The sequence below is a fragment of the Lepisosteus oculatus genome, chromosome 3 (assembly GCF_040954835.1).
Source record: "Lepisosteus oculatus isolate fLepOcu1 chromosome 3, fLepOcu1.hap2, whole genome shotgun sequence".
NCBI lineage: Eukaryota > Metazoa > Chordata > Actinopteri > Semionotiformes > Lepisosteidae > Lepisosteus > Lepisosteus oculatus.
Window position 1 is genome coordinate 32,294,744 of NC_090698.1, and position 22,661 is coordinate 32,317,404.

The window sequence follows — 22,661 nt, forward strand, 5'->3', positions numbered from 1 at the left end:
TATATTTTATAAAAGCAAGATTGCTCAGTTGGACAAAAGTACACAAACTACCTTTATCAGAAATATTTTAATTATGCAGAAATATTTTATGCATCAAAGCCTTTACAGAAGATATTACTCATATTATTAATAATGAATGACCTTGGGCAAGCTGTAAACTGGTCCACATTATTTGTAACCGTCATTTTAAAGCTAAGCATAAAAATAACGGAACCATAATGTCTCTGAACGTCATAAACCATATTAATTTAGGAATATAAATATATTATCCATACTGTATATGGCTTGTAGTGGTAGCTGAACTAAAAAAAAAAAACACAATGGTGTTCTGCCTTCTTCATAAACATTTTCATACTAAAGAAATTTAGTTGAAATTATCACTTGTGGTTATTTTGGAAACATTTTGACTTGTTCCCTTTAACTGCATTTTGCTGTCATTGTAATGGACAATGAAACTCTAATAAACTGTAGTACATTACCATCAAGCAGAAGTTTAGCACAGCGCTTTAGACTCCCGAATGCTACTCAGTTCAAATCCTAGGCAGACAATGAAACAGACATTATGTTTAGATCATATGTCACAGTAGCTGTGAAAACTGTTGATTTTTTTTAATTATTCCCCTGAGAAGAGAGTCAAAAAGAAGTAGTTAACACATTCTTATGTGTTAACATAAACTCATCTGCTAATCTAGTACAGCCATTTGTAAGAGAAAGGTAACTTTCTGCTCAATGAAATAAGCTACAATATGGTCAAGCAGAAAGGATTTTAAATTCTTTAAGCAAAATTAGCTGTTTAATTTGTCTAAATCAGCTACTTTGCACTGCAGTATACAACTTATAAAAAGTACCCCTTTCTCTAGCACTCAACAAAGGATTTAATTTTTTTATTTACCATTTTGAAACCTTTGATGGTTTGCCACAGGGACAAATTCATAATATAATCAAAACAAAACACCCGCCACTCTGTGATCTCATATGCAGTTTTGACATACAGTAGGGTTAATAACTTCTGTTTTAAAATGGTTTCAGATTTGTTTTAAACCTTGTGTCTGTCAGGAGTACAACAAAGGGTGTACTCTTTTACCTCTTCTCTATTTTCTCTTTACAGATCCATTGGTAGAGGCAGAGAGACAGGACCCAGTCATTGATGGCCTGGTGACATTCCAAGCCAATGGGGAAGCCAACTAGATCTCCCAGAAGAAGACAGAAGACACAACGCTATTCCTGATCTAGGACAGGGGGGCATGAGAGCCCTGCAGGTCATAGAGCAATACTTCAGGGCCTCAGCATCAAAAGTCACCTGCCGAAGGAGCAAACGAAGGAGCAAAGAGTGGACAAACACTGGACCAAAAGCAGAAAAGTGATTGGAGACCTACACTCACACTGTCAAGTGGAGCCAGAGGTATGAGGCCACAAGACAGCCAGAGCTCTGCACCAACCACAGGGCACTTTACAATGAGGTGAGAGAGCAACTGGTCACTGGAGAGAGAATGCGGGTTCCCAGACAAAGGACCTAACCAACAGTTGAAGGAACTAAACTGGACGGCTGTGTACCAGAGGCTGGCTACCAGAGAGGTCTCCTACAGACACACGCTCACCTGGAATCTGCATTGCCCCCGGGACACGTGTTTCATCAAGGAGACACAGGAGCACATGTTCTGGAGCTGCCCCTTCGCCAAAGCAGTGTGGGGCAGAATGAACAACACAAGGCAAATCCTGGGAGTGGGAGTGGTGCTAAGTTACCAGTGCATCCTGCTGAGGTACACAGTACTTGCTTTGGCTGCTGGTGACCCTAATAAAAGAAGGACTGTGGAATGCAAGGAATACTCTCATCCAGCACAATACAGAGTGGGGAGTGAGGGAGGTGGAAGAGAGCAAACCCCAGAGAGAGGATGAAGTGCAAAATTGTCAAATGGGGCTTGATGGCGAAAGAGCATTGGAAAGGACTGTGGGTACTGTACAGGGACTAAGGAGGAAAACCCTGTTCCTTTGAGCTCCCGTGAAGGACTGGACAACTGGTAAGGCTTGGATGGACTCCAGGTCAAGTCCCTGAACCCACTTGCTTCAATTGAAAATGGACAATGACCCTATTGAGAATGTTGTTCTGCAGCATGATGAGTATACCATATAAATATATTTATATATGGTACGATACCATATGGTTTTAAAGCTGCTACAGTATATTATGTATGAATATATTCTAATCAAAATATAAAGCAAAGTTTTTTGCTAATTACTTGTTGTTTAAATTAACATTAAGACAAAGATTATTTTAAAGCAGATTGAAACCAAAAAAGCACATTGCATTCACAGCAAGCTATAATAATAAGCAATTTTTATCTATCCGGTTGAGCAATTTTGCGATTAGAGGCACTTGAAGTCTTTGTTCTCTGGCACAGCTTTTGTGAAAATAGTAAAATTCCTAGCACACTTGGTTAAATAAATATCTATTACAAACATACAGCACACAACTTACTTTATGTACAGTACAGACAAGGCATTTCAGAAACCTAATATTCTGGTCTCCCAGAAAAACCCAGACTGATACTAAGCATCAGTACCAAGCAACTCTAAATGCCTACAGAGGCCACAAAAGAGATAAGCTGCCTTCTAACTAAATACAATGTAACCTGGAATTAAATCTCTCTCTCTGCACCCGGGATGCCATAAAATAAATGGGAACCCATTTCCCTATACATAAAAATGCACCCTATGCAGGAAAGATGTTTCTTACTCAGGAATCTTTTACCATGGAATACCAAGTTCCCTAAACACACAGTATAGAAAGCCCTCTCTAACAAGGTTCAAATACTTTACAAATCAATACAATCAATACAAATATAGCTCCAGTCAGGTTTTGTTTGGATGATCATGAAGTAGGGGCCTGGTGCAACCTTCAAGTCCCCACTCTTCAAAATTCCTCCCTCTTCTCTGTCTTCCTCTCCTCTTCTTGTTGTCTCTGTGACTTTAATGTGATCTTATAGTGTGTGTTTCTGTAGCGCTCATTGACAATCATCAACCCACACCTTACCTACAGATGCAGCCATTCAAAATGCGCGGGCTATACCGCATTATTTTCCGGTGCGCTGTACGCAGTCTACCGCGAATTACCGGTAAATACCGCTAGTTACCGTTAATTCTCCTATAATACCGCAAGCAAAATAATAGTATCCGGAATTTCCGCAAGGTGGAGCTAATAAAGCTCAACCTCTCATGTTTGAGCTGTCGCCATCAAAGTTTTTAACAAAGATATTACTAATAGTATAAATAATGAATGACCTTGGACAAGCTGTAAGTGTAAACTCAAAGTATTGCTCTGGTCCTTTTTTTTTCATTGACCGTCTTTGTAAAAGTAACACCACAGCGTTTCGCAATCACGCATTTGTTTCCAATCATGCAAAATACAGTAATTTTTGAGAATCGATTCACCATGCCTTTCACATGCTCATAAAAGAGATTGATTTAGGAACATAAACATATTACCGTATGCAAACTGTACTGTATACAGTATGTATATGTATATTTAATGTCTTAACTGTGCCCGTTTAAGTATTGAATATTTATATGGAATTTTACCACTGAAGGGAAATCTTAGTACCTGAGCATAAAAAGAATAGGAGCATCCTGCAACATGTGTGAAGGCCATAAACGATATTAATTTTGGAACATAAACATACAGTATATGGCTGGTCTCGGTACTTTAAAGAAAACATACACACCAGTATTCCATTTCTCCCTACACATTTTAGGCATCGAAGTCTTTAACTAACATGATACCGGAGTCAACAAGCACACTTTTAGAATTTGATTAAAAGGGAATATAATATGGAATTGCGTATCTACAGAAATTAATAACGATATAATTATATGGCTCCACGGCTGAAACGTTGTGTTCTCTTTCTTCTTTTTTTTCAGCATGGAATAAACCTATTACTTGTTCCTTTGCAGCCTACGCATGCTGACGCAGCTACCCACCTAATTATATTCATGTTGCAAAAACACTGCAATGGACATAAAAACTCCCTTGGTTTTAACAGAGCGTTCCATAATTTCTAACTACGAAAATTATTTAAACTGCGACACTTATCATTCAACCAGAGCTCGAAATATCACAAGGATCCTCTAGAGCACAGCAAAGACTATATTAAAGGAATCGCGTATCTAAAGAAATTAATCAGATATAATTATGAGAAGAGTGACAAACTAGTATACAGTACAGTACTTTAGATCTTTTTTTCTGAACCGGGGAAAATCTGATCATGTTTCGCTATAACAATAATAAAAAACATTGCCACACCCAGACTGTTAAACCAACGCATTAGCACGTCAAAGCCCATTGAGGAGCTGTGCACAATAACTGTTTTGTCCCTTGATTTACTGATCTGCATTGATTACAGAAATCGAGTTCCTGCTCTTTGCAGGCAACCTGGTCCTGCTGTCGCCCACAGAACAGAACCTGGCGCTGCTGGAGAAGCACTGTCAGACCTTAGCGCTGACAGTCAATCTGGACAAGACCAGAGTTATGGTTTTCCAGAAAAAAAGCCAGACCCCCATTAGTCTTCCTGAGATCGTCGGATTATGAACGAATAAAACGAAACGAAAAACGAACGAAAAAACACGTTTGCGTTTGTTTGGGAGCTATATTATGTATTTTTCATATGTAAGATATAATGATGTGTTCCCGCTTACACATCGCACGACTTTAAAAGCTAGAAAAACAGGTTTCGATTCACATTATCTGGTGAGCCTTGTTTTGTCAAAGGACTGCACAAAAGAAAACAGACATTGTGTGGTACAGCACGGAGCTCAGTCAATTCAAACAAGTTCATTTTCAAAATAACTGCAATGGACATAAAAACTCCCTTATTAAATTAATTAAAAAATAAAGTAGGGTTATTTAAAAAAAAACAAAAGCACTCAGTTGGTCATGTAAAAAATAGTTTATTTTTATACTGTGACCTGTACTTCTTTCAGTTTTACATCTGCATTTAGATTAATATTTGTATTAATGCAAATTTCAGCAACGAGTAATCAGGAAACAATTGATAATTTACAATATAAAAAACGTAATAATAATAATTGCTTACACTTATATAGCACTTTTTTGGACACTCCACTCAAAGCACTTTACAGGTAATGTGGACTCCCCTCCACCACCAATGTGCAGCATCCACCTGGATGATGCGACGGCAGCCGTAGTGCACCAAAACGCTCACCACACATCAGCTATCAGTGGAGAGGAGAGCAGAGTAATGGAGCCAATTCATAGATGGGGATTATTAGAAGGCCATGATTTGCAAGGGCCAATGGGAAATTTGGCCCGGACACCAAGGTTACACCCCTACTCTTTTTGAGAAACATCCTGGAATTTTTAAGAACCACAGAGTGTCAGGACCTCAGTTTTATGTCTCATCCGAAGGACGGCGTCTTTTTACAGTATAGTGTCCCCATCACCGTACTGGGTATTAGGACCCACATAGACTGAAGGGTGAGTGCCCCCTGCTGACACCTTTTCCAGCAGCAACCTTAGTTTCTTTTCCTAGGACGTCTCCCATTCAGGTACTGACCAGGCTCACACCTGCATAACTTCAGGGGTTTGCCAGTGAGTTGCAGGGTGATATGACTGCTGGCATACTATACTGTAGTGGTTTTAAAGCCATCGTAATACTGTTTGAATACCACTTGATAGGGAATATTAATTTAGAATCATGTAACTAAAGAAATCTTGGCAGCTGAAAATATCTCTTGTGGAAATTGTAGAAAAAATTGAAGTTTTTTTTTTAAATCTTTTATTGTCCTTGTTGTTTCTGGGAAAATTGGCTCTAGTGTGAGTATGTTTATCTGGATAAATTATTATAAGTGATGGTTTATGATTAATGGGGGATTTTTCTGTAAACTACAGAATTATTGAGGAGTTTAGCTTGTGACCTCCATACTTCATTTTAATGATAGTAGCAACAAGTGATTTAATTCCTTAAATGCTGACGAGAACAGAGATGAAGCTTCCAGCATGGGATTGTGCAACAAACAATGAAGAAGAGGAAAAGCAACTGTTAATTCAGCTCCATCTTCCAAGAATGCCAATTCTAACAGTGAGTTGTATCACCTCCTCCCTTTGTAATAAACATAATTTTTGTTAAAGAAGTTCGAGTAGTGAGGTGCATTGTATGTGTAGGCTGCAAAGGAACATGTGAAGTTTAACAGAAGGCAATTAGCAATCAAATGGCCTGTTTGATAAAAAACACTCATTTTACCAGTACTGTAGTTTTAAAACGTGAACAGAGACTTCATTCTGGACATATCACATGCGCAATTCACATGAAGATATATCCACAGACATGCTGAACCAAATTAACGGACATTATGCTATATAAATATACTGTGTATACAGTAAATACAGCATGATTCTGTATGGTTTTAAAGCTAATAAGAAACTTATTGGCAGGAAATGCTTAAAAAATTTAGAAGCTTTGTATTTCAGAAATGTCATGATCATTACACAAGAGTGAAACTAATCAAGAGATTGTTTTAATTTATTTCTGAACTGCTGCACTTCATAGAACCCTTTGCAGATGAGGGTGGCACCATCTCCTTGATATGTGATCTTATCTATCTGATATCTAATCCTAAGTATATAAAATTAATAAAATGTCAATGTAAACATCATAATACATTTACAGCTGACAATTTCATTTCGAATTGGTTTCATTTGCCTTTGCACTTCAAAGCTGCTTCACAAAGAAATAAATATGATTTCATGAGAAATAAATAAAAATGGTTGTAAACATCTCTAAAGCCTTCTTCAGACAAGAATTAGAGAATGCAAATTCAATTGCCGCTGTGGTGTCACCGGGGGAAAAGTTGGTTTAAAAGAGATGTTACTCACATCACACGATTCTTCTCCATTACTTTTATCAGATTATTTGCCAATCCCAATCCATAATCCATTTTCTCTGTTCTTTAACAATCCAAATTCCAAAGTCTGTATATCCACACAAATCCACGCCGTATCCAAGCCACAATCCGTAAACCGTAATCCGTAGTCCTTTCGTTAGTCCGTTATTCCTTAATCCCTTTAAACACAATCCTATTCCTGCTTTTCCTCCAAAACACATTCACCTTATTGGCATCCGTGCTGACTCACTGCTTTTGGGGCATTTATATTTTGTTTCCTAATGTAGCTCACCTGTGTCTCATTGTTTCACTGCATATTCCTTTTCCAAAAGCGGGTCAGCTGGTTCCTCTTGGGGCCCTCTTGATCAGGTCTATATCAAATATATTAAGCATTTCGTTCCAGAAATACTGGTTATGGATGACCCTTTTCCCTGGTCATCTTACACAGCTTAAACAATTCAAAGCACTCCACATATCCTCCCCCCACTGCAATCAGACAACAACAAAGAAAGCATTGATCACTCCAAGGGACAATTTGTTAAAAGTATAACTTGCATTTTGTCTGGGATTAAACGCAGACCCATTAGCCCATTTCAGTGCATGTTTCAGTGGCCTTTCTAATACCACTTTGTTATTCTACATTATGATTATAAATACATATACAATTTCATTTTAAGGCTTGTTTTTACTCATGGTATTGGCGGTATTCATGTTTGCTAACTCGTTCTTGTTAATTCATTATTAATATTATTAATGATATTCAGTAGTATTGCATTGCATGTATTGCATTTACATTGTAATAGTGTAAAGTATAAATCCACCAGTTCATATATTTTCTAACCGCTTTGTCCAGGACAAAGTCAAGACAAGCAAGAGAGAACATAAAAACTCCATACAAATAGAACCCCACGAATTCAACTGCAGTTCCTAAACTAAAGCTGCATCAGTGACTACTGGGAATGTGTAGTGAAGACAGAAGCCATGTCCCAATATGCACACTTACAGTCCTGTGCCCTTCATATGCAAATACTTGATGTGCAAGAGCTTAGGGTGTCCCATTTCTAAGTTTGCGTCACAAGGGTGGTCACAAGTGCCCCATATGTGCCCTTAATGTTCCCTTCTCTAAACTCTGCATTGGAAAGGACTTCAGTGAAGGGAATTACCCCAGCTTCCTTGTGGAATGGTGATGTTTCACTTTCAGACCCATCAAAACAGAGAGAAGTTCCCATGGTGAATAAAATATCACATACAGGTACTAGTAAAACTGAAATTTTCTACAGTTTTAAAATATAAATAATATTTTATGTAAAAACAACATTTCATCAGGCTACTTTAGATTCATACTGTGTGTATTCTTGGTACAAAGTTTTGACATAAAGCTATTATTTCATCACCCCATTTCAATTGATGAATATTCATTTACCTGTGATGTATTTAGTACACTGAATATATAATAAAACATTAATTTAATAGTATAAATCTATGAGGTATTGCCATGTTTACTTTATTATTCAAGTTTACTGTGTCTGTTTTGAGTCGTGGCTGCTCAACATGAATGAACACGATGTGTCACTACTTTTGTGCAGGGATAGACAAGATGACATTCAATTTAATAAAACTGCGAATGGAGAATGAAAAAATCTTTTTGAAAAAAATATTGTCTGACATGCACTTAGCCACTGGAAAATTAACTAGATTAGTTTTTTACATGGCTCTGGGTAAAACATTTTACAACTTGACGTCACGCGAGGGTGTCCCATTACCCTATTTATAACAGTGCCCTTGAATACTCGCATCACAGTTTGGCCTTGGAGGAAGGGCTTAGAGCACAGTGCAAAAAAATTGACTTGATTCCATGAAAAACATTAGCTGTTTGCCAAATTCACCTTCTTTGGGCAGTACACTACTTGTGAAAAGGTACCTTTTTTTCTTGTAAAGGTTTATTTTTTTATAATTTTGAAACTTTGGATGTATGCTTCATAATCAAAACAATAGCCCCCCGGCCGGATCTTGCCTCCTGCCGTTCCACATACACGAATATCAAGAAGTCCGAAATGCTAAATACTTAAACAGAAGCGCACATGGCAATGAATGCCAGTGTGTGGTATGGTACTGTATGTTACCATATGGTTTCAAAGCCACTACAGTACAGTATGTGTGAAATATTTGTCTTAAACAAGATTAAAGTTACATTTCTCATTGCTGAAACTTTTTAAGATGTAAACCTGAAAGAGGCACATCGCGTTTGCAACAAGTCATAATAATAAACTATTTTTACACATCCGCATATGTACAAATATACCCAAAAGGATTGCTCTAGAGGTTAAATCCAAACTGGAAAGACAAGACTCTAATGTTTTCTCTATAACTCTTCAGCTTACAGCGTGTCCATGGTCATGCATTATTAATATTTTTAATAAAATATTCCATATTAATTTAAATTGAGATGTTTTTAAAAAGCCACACAACGGGGATGCCCTTCTTGTTTCTAATTTCCACGGAGTAACCTTATTACAAAAGGGAACAGTGCATCGGTCCTTGATTACGGTTAAACAGTACATACAATGTCTGGTGGAGTTTCAGCGTTTACTTTTCTTTAATCTGTACAGAACCACGAACTTCCTCTTTTGAGCTAAACCATGCTGCAGCAAATAATGTACAGTATATGCTTCTAGTTTAGCAGGATTTACATGATAAGCACATTGTTTAGTGAAGGGGACATTACCCACGTCTATATTGCTGTACGACACAGGTTTGAGTCAGAGCGCCTTCCCATAAATTTAACTATGCATCATCAAAGACCCCACACACCCTAGCTACAGACTATTTGACCCTCTACCATCTGGAAAATGGTACCGGAGCATTCAAGCCCGGACTACCAGACTCAGAGACAGTTTTTATCCCTGCACTATCAAACTATTAAACTACCAGCCTCTCTCACCTATGATCTGAACCCTTACAGTGCCTTCTCTCTTTATCAAAACTCAAACACACATTGAAATATACCTCTACCTCACATGTCAAGAAGTTCACTCCCCATAATTTTCTATCCTTTATTTCATTCTGTTGATGATTGATTTTGCACAACTGATGATGTTTTGCACATTACCTGTTACCTATTGTTGTTTTGCACATTGCCTGTTGTCTCTGTCTTTCTTTTCTTATACAATTATATTGTTATTTTTTTGTAGTGCTTACCGTCTAAGAGCTAGCTAAATAGCATTTCATTATACCTTATACCTGTGTATAAATATAATGAAAATAAATTTGAACTTGAACTTTTTTCAGTTTCAGCTAAAAAACTTGGGCGGAGTGGTGGCTCTGTGGCTAATGATTTGCACCTGTGGCTGGAAAGTTGCCAGTTCAAATCCTGCAGCTGGCAGAGGAATCCTACTCTGTTGGGCTCCTGAGCAAGGCCCTTAGCCCCAACTGCTCCAGGGGTGCTGTACAATGGTAGACCCTGCACTCTGACCCCACGTTCTCTCCCTGTCTCATGGAGAGCAAGCTGAGATATGCGAAAAGATAATTCCTAATGCAAGAAATTGTAAAGGGTTAATAAAGTGATGTGGTTATTATTATTATTATTATTATTATTATTATTATTATTATTATTAAATGAGGTGAATACAAGGTCAAATCAGTCAGGTTCTCAGTTCTCATTAATAATCGAGCGCTCCAGATACACACACTCACGCCGGAGCCAATTTTTCTGGTGGCAGCCCAAATGCTCCACACGCCATGTTAAGCATTCAGTGCACCTCCTGGCGGTTGTACAAAATAGTGCAGGCTGACAACAGAATTGTTGCTATATCTGGAATGCATCCTGAATGGATGGATCTGTACATATGTATATGTAAATCTATACATGTATCACCATATCTACAGTATACAGATGCAGCCATTCAAAATGCACTGTACGAACCTGTACCACTGGCATTTACACAAGCACCACCGCTCCCTACCGCGGTACATGATTGGCTGGCCAAAATAACCTAGAGGGGCACTTGTGGTGCATTGGTCGGTAGTGAAAAGATTTAGTAATTTAATCTCTTACCTGTGCACATTTTAATCCGCTTAGTATTGAATATTTAAATGGAATTTTACCACTAAAGGGAAATTTTAGTAGCTGAGCTTAAAAAGAATAGGAGCATAACGCATCTGAAGGTCATAAACGATATTAATTTAGGAACATAAACATATTATGTAAACTGTTTATTGCTGGTCTTGGTATTTTAAAGAAAAAATACACACCAGTATTCCATTTCTCCCTAAACATTTTAAACATTAAAGTCTTACATGTGGTTATTTTGGAAATGTTTTTATGTGCTCCTGTCTACTTCTGACCATGTTACTGTACGTTAACACAGTATACAGTACTTTGTGAGAAAACTGATAGTTTTAAGCTTTTCTGCGAATACGCTCGATACCGGAGTTAACAGAAGCATACTTTTAGAATTTGATTAATAGGGAATATAATATGGAATCACGTATCTAAAGAAATTAATAACGGTATAACTATATTCATGTACTGTTGCACAAACAGTAGTATAAGACTTTCCATTAATAGGTGTTTGTCACATGACTGTCTTGGTGGTGTGATAGCTTAAGTGACTGACTTATAACCCTCAGGTTGAGTGTTCAAACCCAGCTGTTGGCATCAGCTTTCTTTTAACAAACAAAAATTTCTTTGAAAAACTAAAATAGCAAAAATTATTGGCATTATATTGACATTTTTTATATTTCTAAATATCACAGCACGTTTTACCGTGGCATACCCCGCACATTTTGAATGGCTGCATCTGTATGTCACCAGCAGTTTCATAATATCATAACACTGTAATACTGTAATGCATGTCATCTATTCAGCAGGGGTAATTATTAAATTCTATTTCTTTGCAGTGATGGAATAAAGCCTCAGAAAGCTATACTACAAAAACCCACAATGCATGGGGTCTATCCACTGTTTTTTCCTCAGCTCCTTCTCCCACTGCTGTCATGCTTCACAGTGTGAATCTGCTCTCTGTTCTGCCATGCTGAGGAAAAATGATGTGGATGCCTCAGCTTCCATTTTTTTAAATATCACTTTATCAATTATCTTTTCCAAACTATCATGTCAGCTGTCTGAAGACAGCAGGATATTTCCCACAGCTTCCTGGCAAATACAGCTCAGACTAACACTTCCATCCTGAATTTTCCATCCCTTTCAATATGTATTAAAGCCAATTAAGATTTTTTTTTATTTACAAAGTAGTGCAATCTCACAACTGAGTATTTCTAAAAAGCTACGGTAATACCTGAACCGCAAAGTACAGCATCATCACCCTTGCATTCTGAAGGATGGATCTGTATACTTTGGTTTCAGCGGTCTTTTTAATACCACTTTGTTATTCTAAAATATTATATATATATGATTTAGTTTTACACCCTGTTGTAAAGGCTTTGCTTTAATTGCCTCCCTGTGATGAATTAAGAATTTTAAAATGAATAAAACTGGTTGAACTAGTTCTTACTTCTACCGTCAACAGTATTCCCGTTTGCTAACTCATTCATGTATTTAATGTATTCATTTATTTATTAAATATACAGTAGTGTACATATAATTTTATATATTATTTTTAGAGAAAGAGTATTTGTTAAAAATAAAACTTGTGCCCTGGCCAGGAATCGAACACAAGACCTTGTAGGTGATAGACATGCACTTACATCACTGTACCTGCTACTCAGTAACATAGCTAAAACAAACACGTCAAAAAGTTTCCAAAGTAAGCACAAGTGAATGAGTCAAAGGAATTGATGCAGATGTTTATGAAGAAAGTGGAATATGGTATATATTACATTTAGGTTCTTACATTAATATCATTATGAATTTCTTTAGTTATGTAATTTCATATTAATATTAAGTGGATTTTAAATGTACAATTTGTACAACGATATTGACAACAAGTATTCATATAAAAGATTAAAGCATTATAGCTTTTTAGAAAGTTGATATAGTCAAAAACAAGAACATCAAAACTTTTCCAAAATAACCACAATAAGTAACCAAATTAAAAACTGTGATGCACAAAATGTTTATGAATAAGGCGGAACACAATTGTGTTTTTTTTTTCAGCTACCACTACAAGCCATATACATTAGGGATCATATATTTATATTCCTAAATTAGTATGTTTTATGACGTTCAGCATCATTCTGCTTCCGTTATTTTTATGCTTGGCTACCAAAATGTTCTTTTAGTTGTAAAATTCCATATTATGCAGATTTAGACATGCACAGTAGAGAAACAGATTAAAATGAAGCAAATGTTTCACTAACATTTAACACACTACAAGTCCCACCTATTGATCATCTTTAGGAAGTGAATTACATAGTGGAAAGCACCATGTTTCTTTTGAGGTATTTAGAAGACATTCCGATGTGGCTACATCTGTAACTGATTTCTCCAAGAATATACCCGAGTAGTTTATATAGATAGAGGCATGTGAATTCTTCAGGCACACTTGGGTTCAGGCAAACAGATATTTATTAACAATGATAGTGACACACACTACACTACACAAAACATAAGCATACAATACACAAGTTACTATATTTACAAGTTCATAGACAAGCCATTTCAGAGGCCTATATCTAACTATTTGATGCTTAAATAATGTCTACAGAGGCCAAAGAAGAGGTACAGTAAGCTGCCTTTTAAACAAGTAGAATGCAACCTATGAATACATTTCCCTTTCCAACCCGGATGCCACAAAATAAATGGGAGCCTATCTCCCTATTCTAAAATGCACTAAGGTTTTATTGTTGGTCAGAATGTAAGCCTTCAAGAAAGATTGTTTGTAAATAGAGTAACCTTTAATGTTGAATGTGTTGAGTGTTGTTTAGTGTGTCATTATTTGTAAATATTTGATTAACCTAGTGTGCCTGATTACTCTTTTCACCAAACCTGTGCCAGAGAATAAAACTCAGGTTACACTTCACCAAATCACTCAGGTATATTTTGGCATATCTTTACAATTTGGGGGTTAATATTATTTATTTTATTTATTGATTATCTGACTCTATTAAAGACAATTTGTTATGTCTATTTTTTATTTTACTTTATTAATTCACTAATTTTGCTTAAATATGCTTATATTATGGTTATATATTTCAGATGAAAATAGTTGTTTTCTTTCCACCTGTCTCTGGGAATGGATATTTCAAAAGTAATTCCACCAGATTTTGTCCACACAGTATAGCAAAGATTGGCACTTTAACAAAGCTAAACTAAACCCACCCTACTTTAACATTCCTGACAAGCCCAGTGGGAAGAAACAATCTGCTGTCAGATAAAATGCCTCCAGGAGTGCAAGATTCATACCGTCTGTTTCCTTTGAACGCAAAACCCATTTGAGTAGTTTAATTATTTTTTTATTAGAAAAATGGGATAATTTTTACCTTGGTGTCAAAGAAGGAACAATTAGAACAAAAATAGCTGATCTTTGATGTATACATGGAATCTACTACCTTTTAAAAGCCACAGAAATGTGGACTTTATTTATCAAGATTTTTCTACCAAAACAGAAAAATTGTCATGGCAGAATGTATGGGACTACTTCTTAATATCTCTCCTAGAGGTAATGCAGAATGTATGAATGCACATTGACATAGAGATTCATGTTGCAAGCATCATTCATAATGCATACTTGCTTGCTTAAAATACCTGCTCTGATTTATTTTTCTTCCTCTTTTCTCAAACCCATCTGTAAAAAGTATATTTTAAGTCCTGAGTTTATTAGGATAAACATTTTATATTTTTAGATTAGAACATTTTGCTTTAATATCAATTCCTTCCATCATATTTTAGCAAAAGTAAAAATTGATTATACAGTATTTCACAAAAGCCTGTTATTTAGAACATATTTTTCCAAGTTAAAATCAAAATAGTGCTGTTATTTAATTCTAATTCCCTTTTTAACTTTTTTCATTTTCTGTCATATCATGTCATTTTCTACAGTTAGAAATTGTCTTCTCCATCCACCTGAAATTGACCCTGCTACAAACCACACAAACAATTTAAACCCACTGCATTTGCTTTTGCTCTGTTTGTGTTGGTTTGTACTGTTGAAAGTACAAAGTACTAATAATTTGTGCTGCTTTTGTTCCCAAAAAGTGCCTTCTTTTTTTGGGATGTGACATCACTCAACCCCCCTGCAACAGGACATTAGAACCAAAGGAGTTTATTAGTTTATTCTTGTTTATTAGTGCGGCATTAGTGCCATTGAAAGTAGCTTTCCAACTAATTTCATTCCAGAGATTGCTCTTTCTGTTTCAGGTAATTACGTGACTGTCTATATAAGGAGGTTTGAAGTTAGTAACACTTTGACAGATCATGTACTTTTAATTTCTTGTTGTGAGGATATCTACGACTATAGTTCGCTTTTCCAATCTTTCCAGAAGCAAGATATTTTGCACTTGAATACCAGTTTCAGACAAAAGCAAAATTCAAAAGGATTAACAATGGGTTTAATCAATCCCCCCTTAAGAAATAACATGAAACCTAACTGTATATTTTCTAGGCCTAACCAGTCACCTCCTTCTATAGATATATATGGAGGTATATATATATATTGTTACTGGTGTAGTGTGCTCTCTGAAGGCACCAGTTCTGTATGGTTTGGGCATTTACTGGGACAATTATTAATTGTAGCAGTAAATCACAAAATTGATTCTTTTGATGGCTTTAGAATCCAACCATGCGATATAACTCAAACAACGCACGCACACAGGTACTAATACACGAGGATACATTTATTAATACATAGAATATGCATGTAAACCTAACAGATCTTATCGAGAGGGTTATCAGAATACAAAATATATATATTCAATCAGTTACAAAGAGTTACATATATCAAGAGGACATATGTTCAGTATATCATTCATTTAGACCGTTTCGTAAAGTGAACTTGGTTACAACTTCTACATTAGATACTCAAACAAGTACATAACTCTTAGGAATTAAATTGATATCAACTGGTTGGGATAACAATTGAATTCTCGAGCTGTAATGCATTGAAGTTGAATACTCATCCAATCTCTGGGGATTCAGATCTCCTGCGGGCTCTCTGGCTCCGTGCCAGGCTGTGCTGTGCTGCTTGCGACAGTGCGCTGCTGATGCTAACTGACCGGCCAGTTAGTGTTGGCTGAAACTAGCACAGTTTGTGCACAGGAGAAAAGATGACTGTGGGTCCCAGCAAGTCAGGAAGAGGACTGGTTCGTTCCTGATGAAGCGCTAGTTCTGAATAGTGATTCAGCTGTCCACAGTTCCGACCTGTTCAGGCGTGCTGCTGATGCTAACCTCGGGTGGATTCTCTGGTTACTCTCTGGCAACCTCCGCTCTAGACTCTTAGAACAAAGGAAAGTTCTGGCACTCAGACAACACTGGCCGTTCCGTGGTTGTCCGGGCTGAGTCTCAGGATGGTCAGGAGGCGCGCTGCGAGAATGTCCTGCCCTTGGGAGCCTTCCTGCTCCTGGGCCATCCTACCCTGGAATTCTCCTTTGAATTCCCTTTAGAATTGTCTCAGAATAGTCCACAAAATTCTGCGTTGCCTGTTTTTACCTGGAGGAATTTCAGCTCGTTCATTGGCTGTATGTTCCATGGGCATCAGAGTCCCACGTGGGTTACTCGGCCCTACCAGTCCCTGATTGGTTGATCAAGGTGAGATATGAGTCCTGACACCTAGGAATGCAGTCCAGATGTCCATCTGGCACTTCCTAGACAGATAGGCGCCAATGGATGACCATTGATCATGATAGCCAGGCTTAGCTAAGTGCATCCCCCTTTGGGAGCTGTCCCTTATCAAAAGAAAACATCTTTAAATCAGCCTGCATGAATAGTTTCTCTGTGGCTGCACCACAGAGATGAAGAGGGAGATGGGGCCTCATTTGGGAAAGCACAGCAACACTTAATTCTGTCTTATTAATAAGCCTCGCCGCTACACAGCTGAATGAGTAAGCATTCCAAAACACTTGTTGTATATGGCAAATAAAAAATCTTGAATATAGATTAATGGTAATTTCTTTCTTTTGACCGTGCTGTTTCTTCCCAGGTCATAACACCATTATAGAGACAGAAACTTTAGTACAGAAATGAGTAAAAAACAAACTTAATACAGCATATAACTAGAATAACAATAACAAATAAGGCAAGTCCTAGATATAAAAATTGCATAAGCGTACATCCCCATGACCCGAACACAGACTTGAGCCATGTAGATATACCCCAATCATCAAGATTTTAGTTGTGGTACTTTTGGCCTTCATCATAAATATGTTGTGCTAAATTAGTGATATGTTCAGAATTGTCAGGAACATATGTGCAGCATTCAGCACCTATTACAGCACAGGTTCCACCCTGTGCAGCCAGCAAGTAATCAAGAGTTAACCCATTTTGCATAGCAACCATTTGGAATTGTGCCATTTAATTATTTTTAGCTTTCATCCTCTCAGAGTTTTCATTAGCTATTTTTTCTAAATAAGTAACCATATGAATACATTCCCAAGCAAGCCTAGCCATCCCATACATGGGGAAAGTGATAGCAAAGAATCATTCAGTCTCAGTAATTTTACATTTAGAGCCTTATAGCATGTAAAGGGGCTGTGTGGTTGGACACGGACATGAGGAACCACATAACCCAGCTAGCAGCTTCCCAACCACTCTATAGGTAACCAGGGGTATGTGTTTTTCTCACAAATAAAGCATGTCCCATTAAGTAGGACTTCTGAAGCTACATGAAGGCTCATGTTGATACTGTCTATATTCATAGAATAGAACAGTACAGTCTCACTTTTTGGTCAGGTCACAGTATTATTATTGTAATATTATTGCACTGGTGCCCTCCTGTCACTTGCACTCTCAAGACACATACGCAGAGCACTAAATACCTCCTATCCTTGTGTTACTTTTGTGCAATCTGTAAATTGAATTGTGAATTGCAATTGTGTAATTTATTATATCCTTTTTTGTTGTTTTTGTTAATCTAATCCCTATAAATTCCTGTCCTTTGTGGCCAATGCAGGAAGTGTCTGGTGTGGGGGGCAGAGCCCCGGATTAAGGAAGACGCGTTGCCTTGGAAACCACACCTGACATGAATAAGCAGGCAGGTGTAGAAGTGGTTTAAAGAGGGGAAAGATCCAGCAGGACCTCGGTCTTGCTGTCGCTGCAGTGGTCAGAGGAGAAATGCGGGGACAGCATCCTGCTAGGGTGTGAGAGGAGGAGCAGCGTGTCCGCTGTATGAGTGTTGTGATTTGATTAGTGAGTTAGTGTGTGTGGACCAGAGTGGGTTGTGTGGTAGAGGGATCCTTCCCCTGGCAATACATTAGTATCGGGGAAGTGAGTGGGGTCTGTCTAGCTGCACCCTCTGGGAGATGGGAGAGTGCAGTGGTGGCTGGGCACAGTGAGGTGCACAGGCAGCTGCATGGTGTAACCCAATGGTGGTTTGGCATGATGTGAGCTGTGAGTTCAAAACCTAAGAGCGTAAAAGTGAGACGCCAGAGGGGTTGTGAGTGTATGTTAGAGAGGGACAGTGTGTTGAGTCTTGGCAAGGTGTGTAGTGTGGAAGAGACTCGGTGATGTAGGTAGTGTGTCTTTGTGTAACCCAACCTGATGGCATCAGAAGAGGACGTCAGGACTGGAGGCGGACCTGGGAGTTTGAGGCATTGGTTGTTTGTGAAACAGTGACCTAATGGAGTAGGAGCAGGAGGCTTCATGTTGGGGTCTGGGAGGAGGAGGTTCCTAGCAGTGAGGACAAAAGGATGAACTTGGTGAAGTTGAGACTCCAAAGGTAATGGGCCCAGAAGTAACAGAATGTGGAGTCATGTATCCTGTTACCCTGATGAGGTGGTCAGTGTGATCACCACTCTCAGAGGAGAGTGCATGTAATAAAGATAAGGAACCTAAAAGAGCTTATAAAGGGGCATGGCAGGGGAGAATGGGAGCCTGACCACGCCCAATGCGGTGTCAACTAACCCCAAGACACCACACCTTCTATTCTTCAATCCCTCTTAACGAGCTTGCAGACAACAAGTTGACGACAACACTGCTGTATGCTGTACTGTTTGTGCATTGATAAATAAATACACCTTGAAACCTTATGACCCTAACTGTATCTTAGAATGTTGCTACTTCCCTTTGGGACAAAACATATATCACCTTAAAAGCTGATTATCAGCCTAATAGAGGGTGGCCTAGAACTGTGATTATAGCAGGGAGCATAATTGGCACTAAAGTCAGTAATATGGAAACCTTCAGCTTTCATAACCTCCCCAAGAGGGGTTGTACGGTTAGTTCCATTATAGTACATTTGAGTTACACTTAGACTAAAAGCAGAACTATTTACCCATGCCAATAAACCTAAATAATCACTTCTATTAAAGGGGATAACTCCCATTAGCATATCTTGGTTTAGCAATACAAACCCAGTGTGAGCTCTAATTATTATTTGTGGCTGATAGATATGACAATACCAAGAATGTATTGATTCCATATTCCCCATTTTTAGAGTAGTGGTCCTCATGCTTAACAGTCACACTGTTGCCTGTCAGACACAGAAACAGTAACAACATCATTTCTGTTTACTTAGTCTCTAGTGCAGTGGCTCAGTGATAGTGCAACGTGTGGATCCAGCGATCCAGCGATCTCGTCCTGTCACATTTTTCCAGTCGTTAGTCAGTAGCACTTGATATGGTCCCTCCCAGCAGGGATGCAACATCTGGCAGAGTATCTCTTCTTCACCCACACCCACTCATCAGGTATCCAAGTGTCCAGCACCTGTTTACAAGCCCCATGCACCATTTCAGTGAACAACCTTCAATACTGCAATAGAGAATTAGATAGCAAACTCAACGATCCATTAACCAAATTTGGCCCTCCAGGAAGTTTCATTGGTTGGCCCGTGATGATCTCAAACAGGCTCAGTCCCACAGTTCTGTATGATCCACAGGCTACACAGGACCGCAGGCAGAGCATCTACCCATGGTGTTCCTTCAGTCTAATATGTCGTCAGTCTTTCAGAGTTCTGTTCATTTGTTTCACCGTTCCTGCAGACTGAGAAGACTAGCTATTAAGAGAAATTGTGGTTATCTGTCTGCCTATAATTCCAGAGGTCATGGTGCCTGCCCTTCCTTACAGCCTTGAGATAAGATAAAGTTTGAGAGATAAGCAGAATTTCACAGGATTAACAAGGAGTTTCATCATTACCATTAATGGATTAAACAGGCTGTTTATCAGTTACATCTTTACTAGGAAATATAAAGAGGCACATCAGATTATCTCATGATTTTTTTTCCATCAACAAGTTTTTTTTATCAGTACCTTTGAAGATACTACAAGAATGTCAACTATTTTTCCATGCACAAATATAAGCATGTTAATATTGTCATCTCTGATTAGTAAAGTGCAAAAGAATTCCTAAATCTCTATCAATTTGAACTGAATTCATCATACATTTTTTCTGTTGATATGCTTTGTATTGGCAACTGTGTAGTTTTCCATCAGTTGACAGAGATGTAATTGCTTTTGTCAGTATTTTTATTTTATTATTTTAAATCTAGTTAATCTATAATGTAAGCAAACCCCCTGCAGTTCCAATAGCTGCTGCAGTCAATTTGTACTGAGCTTGATTGGACTGTCATTTTCTTTCTCTATCTTTGACAGGACACATTTGACAGCTCAAGATACCAACATAATATGGAAGAATTACAATTTAACAGTTTATCAGCATCCAACACATGCATTGCACACAAATCATCTACAATGGTTACAGACATTGCCTAGTTGAACAATTCAGATTCTTCCTACATTTTCCCATTTTTTGACATTACAAACTAATGCATTTTTAACATATACATATTCAAAAGCTGAATAATGAAACTGTGAAGACTTCTAATGAAAAGACATGTTAAAGTAAATGTCAGCAGAAACTAAAAAGGAAATAAAAATGAAACGCTGATTGTATCACAATTCAGATCTGTGAACTCAATATTTGATGGAACTAACTTTTTTCTCATGTACATTTGCACAACTTTTTGGGTAATATATACATATATGTTGTATAGACAGTTTAGAAAAGTATAGGAAAACACATTCTTCATAAACCTGATTTTTAAACCTTAATGAGAATCCTATACAATTCTTAACTTTCAGTGGAACTTTGTTGTTGTATTATATAAATACATATAATATGATTATTTTAAAAATAATTTTATTTTTTAAATGTATTGAAAGTTTTTATTCCATGCATACTGTCTGGAAAAAATAATATTAACAGAACATTTGATACTTATTCTTTTGCCTCTTTGAACACCAACTCATGGATTCTTACTAAAGAAATTAAACTGAGAAAAAGGTGCCTACTATGAAATTAACTATACATATTAGTTCAGGTGGGTAGCTGTGTCAGCATGCGTAGGCTGCAAAGGAACAAGTAATAGGTTTATTCCATGCCGAAACATTGTGTTTTCTTTCTTCTTTTTTTCAGTATGGAATAAACCTATTACTTGTTCCTTTGCTAACTATATATATGCATGGTGCCAATGATTGTTGGCCTGTTCAGTCAATTGTATTGTTACAAAGTAGTAAAATACAAGTAGGTAGGTAAAACGTGAGGGATGTAAGAAATGACACCTCTGGCACAGCTCTGGTGAGACAGTAATAAAGAATCAAAACATGGACAAGACATATTTATTATCAAACAAAACTACACAATCTGTACAACTAACAAAAACATTAGTTACTCTATAACTCGTATGTTCAAATCAATGTGTTTTGGAGCCCTATGATGTCCTACAAACCCAGAAACACAGATTTCTAGTCCAGTAAACTGAAATTATCATGCAATACTTTAACAGACCTCAAGTAGAATAACCTGAATCCTAGGAATTTAATACAATTTGTCATAACAGAAAGAATAAGGTTCTGGATCCCAAGATGAAGTTAAACAGATGAGTTTATTGCATGCCAAGAACAATAAAGCCGAAGTCTTGTTTCCCGCAAGAAACAACAAAACTGAAGTATTGTTCAAAGTGCCGGTACAAACGTGCAGGTTATATAGCATTTTCCTGCCGCGTCTAACGTCACTCATTATTATGGTAAAGGGGGGGAGGTCACAATGTCTGGCCAGTTTACAGCCTTTTGGTCAAATGGTCAGGGATTTAAGTTACCCTCTGGGGTTTCATGGCTGGCATCTGGAACCCTTATCAGTTCTCCCTTTCCTGTCATTAACTCCTGTTGCTTAGAAGTCTAATCTTCAAGCAGAAGGACTTAAGTTAACCCTTTTCACATATTGTATCTTACTTCAAATTCAGCTATCTTCAAATCTCCTTTTCTACAACATGGATGTTCAAAAGTGTATGTGCCTCAATATTCTGTTCTAATTTCTGATGAAATTCTGCATACTGCATTCTAATTAAATCAATCTTGAAACCCATTCAGGGCATTATTGTTTGTGTGTAAAAGTGAAATATGTTATTTTCATTAACATATTTATTGTGAGCAACACAACACGATGAGTGATATAAAGTCAATACATTTATGAATTGGAAACTACATATTGTAGGTACTTCCTTTATAAAGCTGATTTCTAAACACTGATGGCTTTGTAAAAAAATGTACAGTTGTATTATATGAATACTTAGTAGTAGAAGACACTGTTGGGTGCAATTTTAACCATGCTTATTTAGATTGTTTTGAATTGAAAACGAAAACTTTTTGTTTCTGTACAGCAACC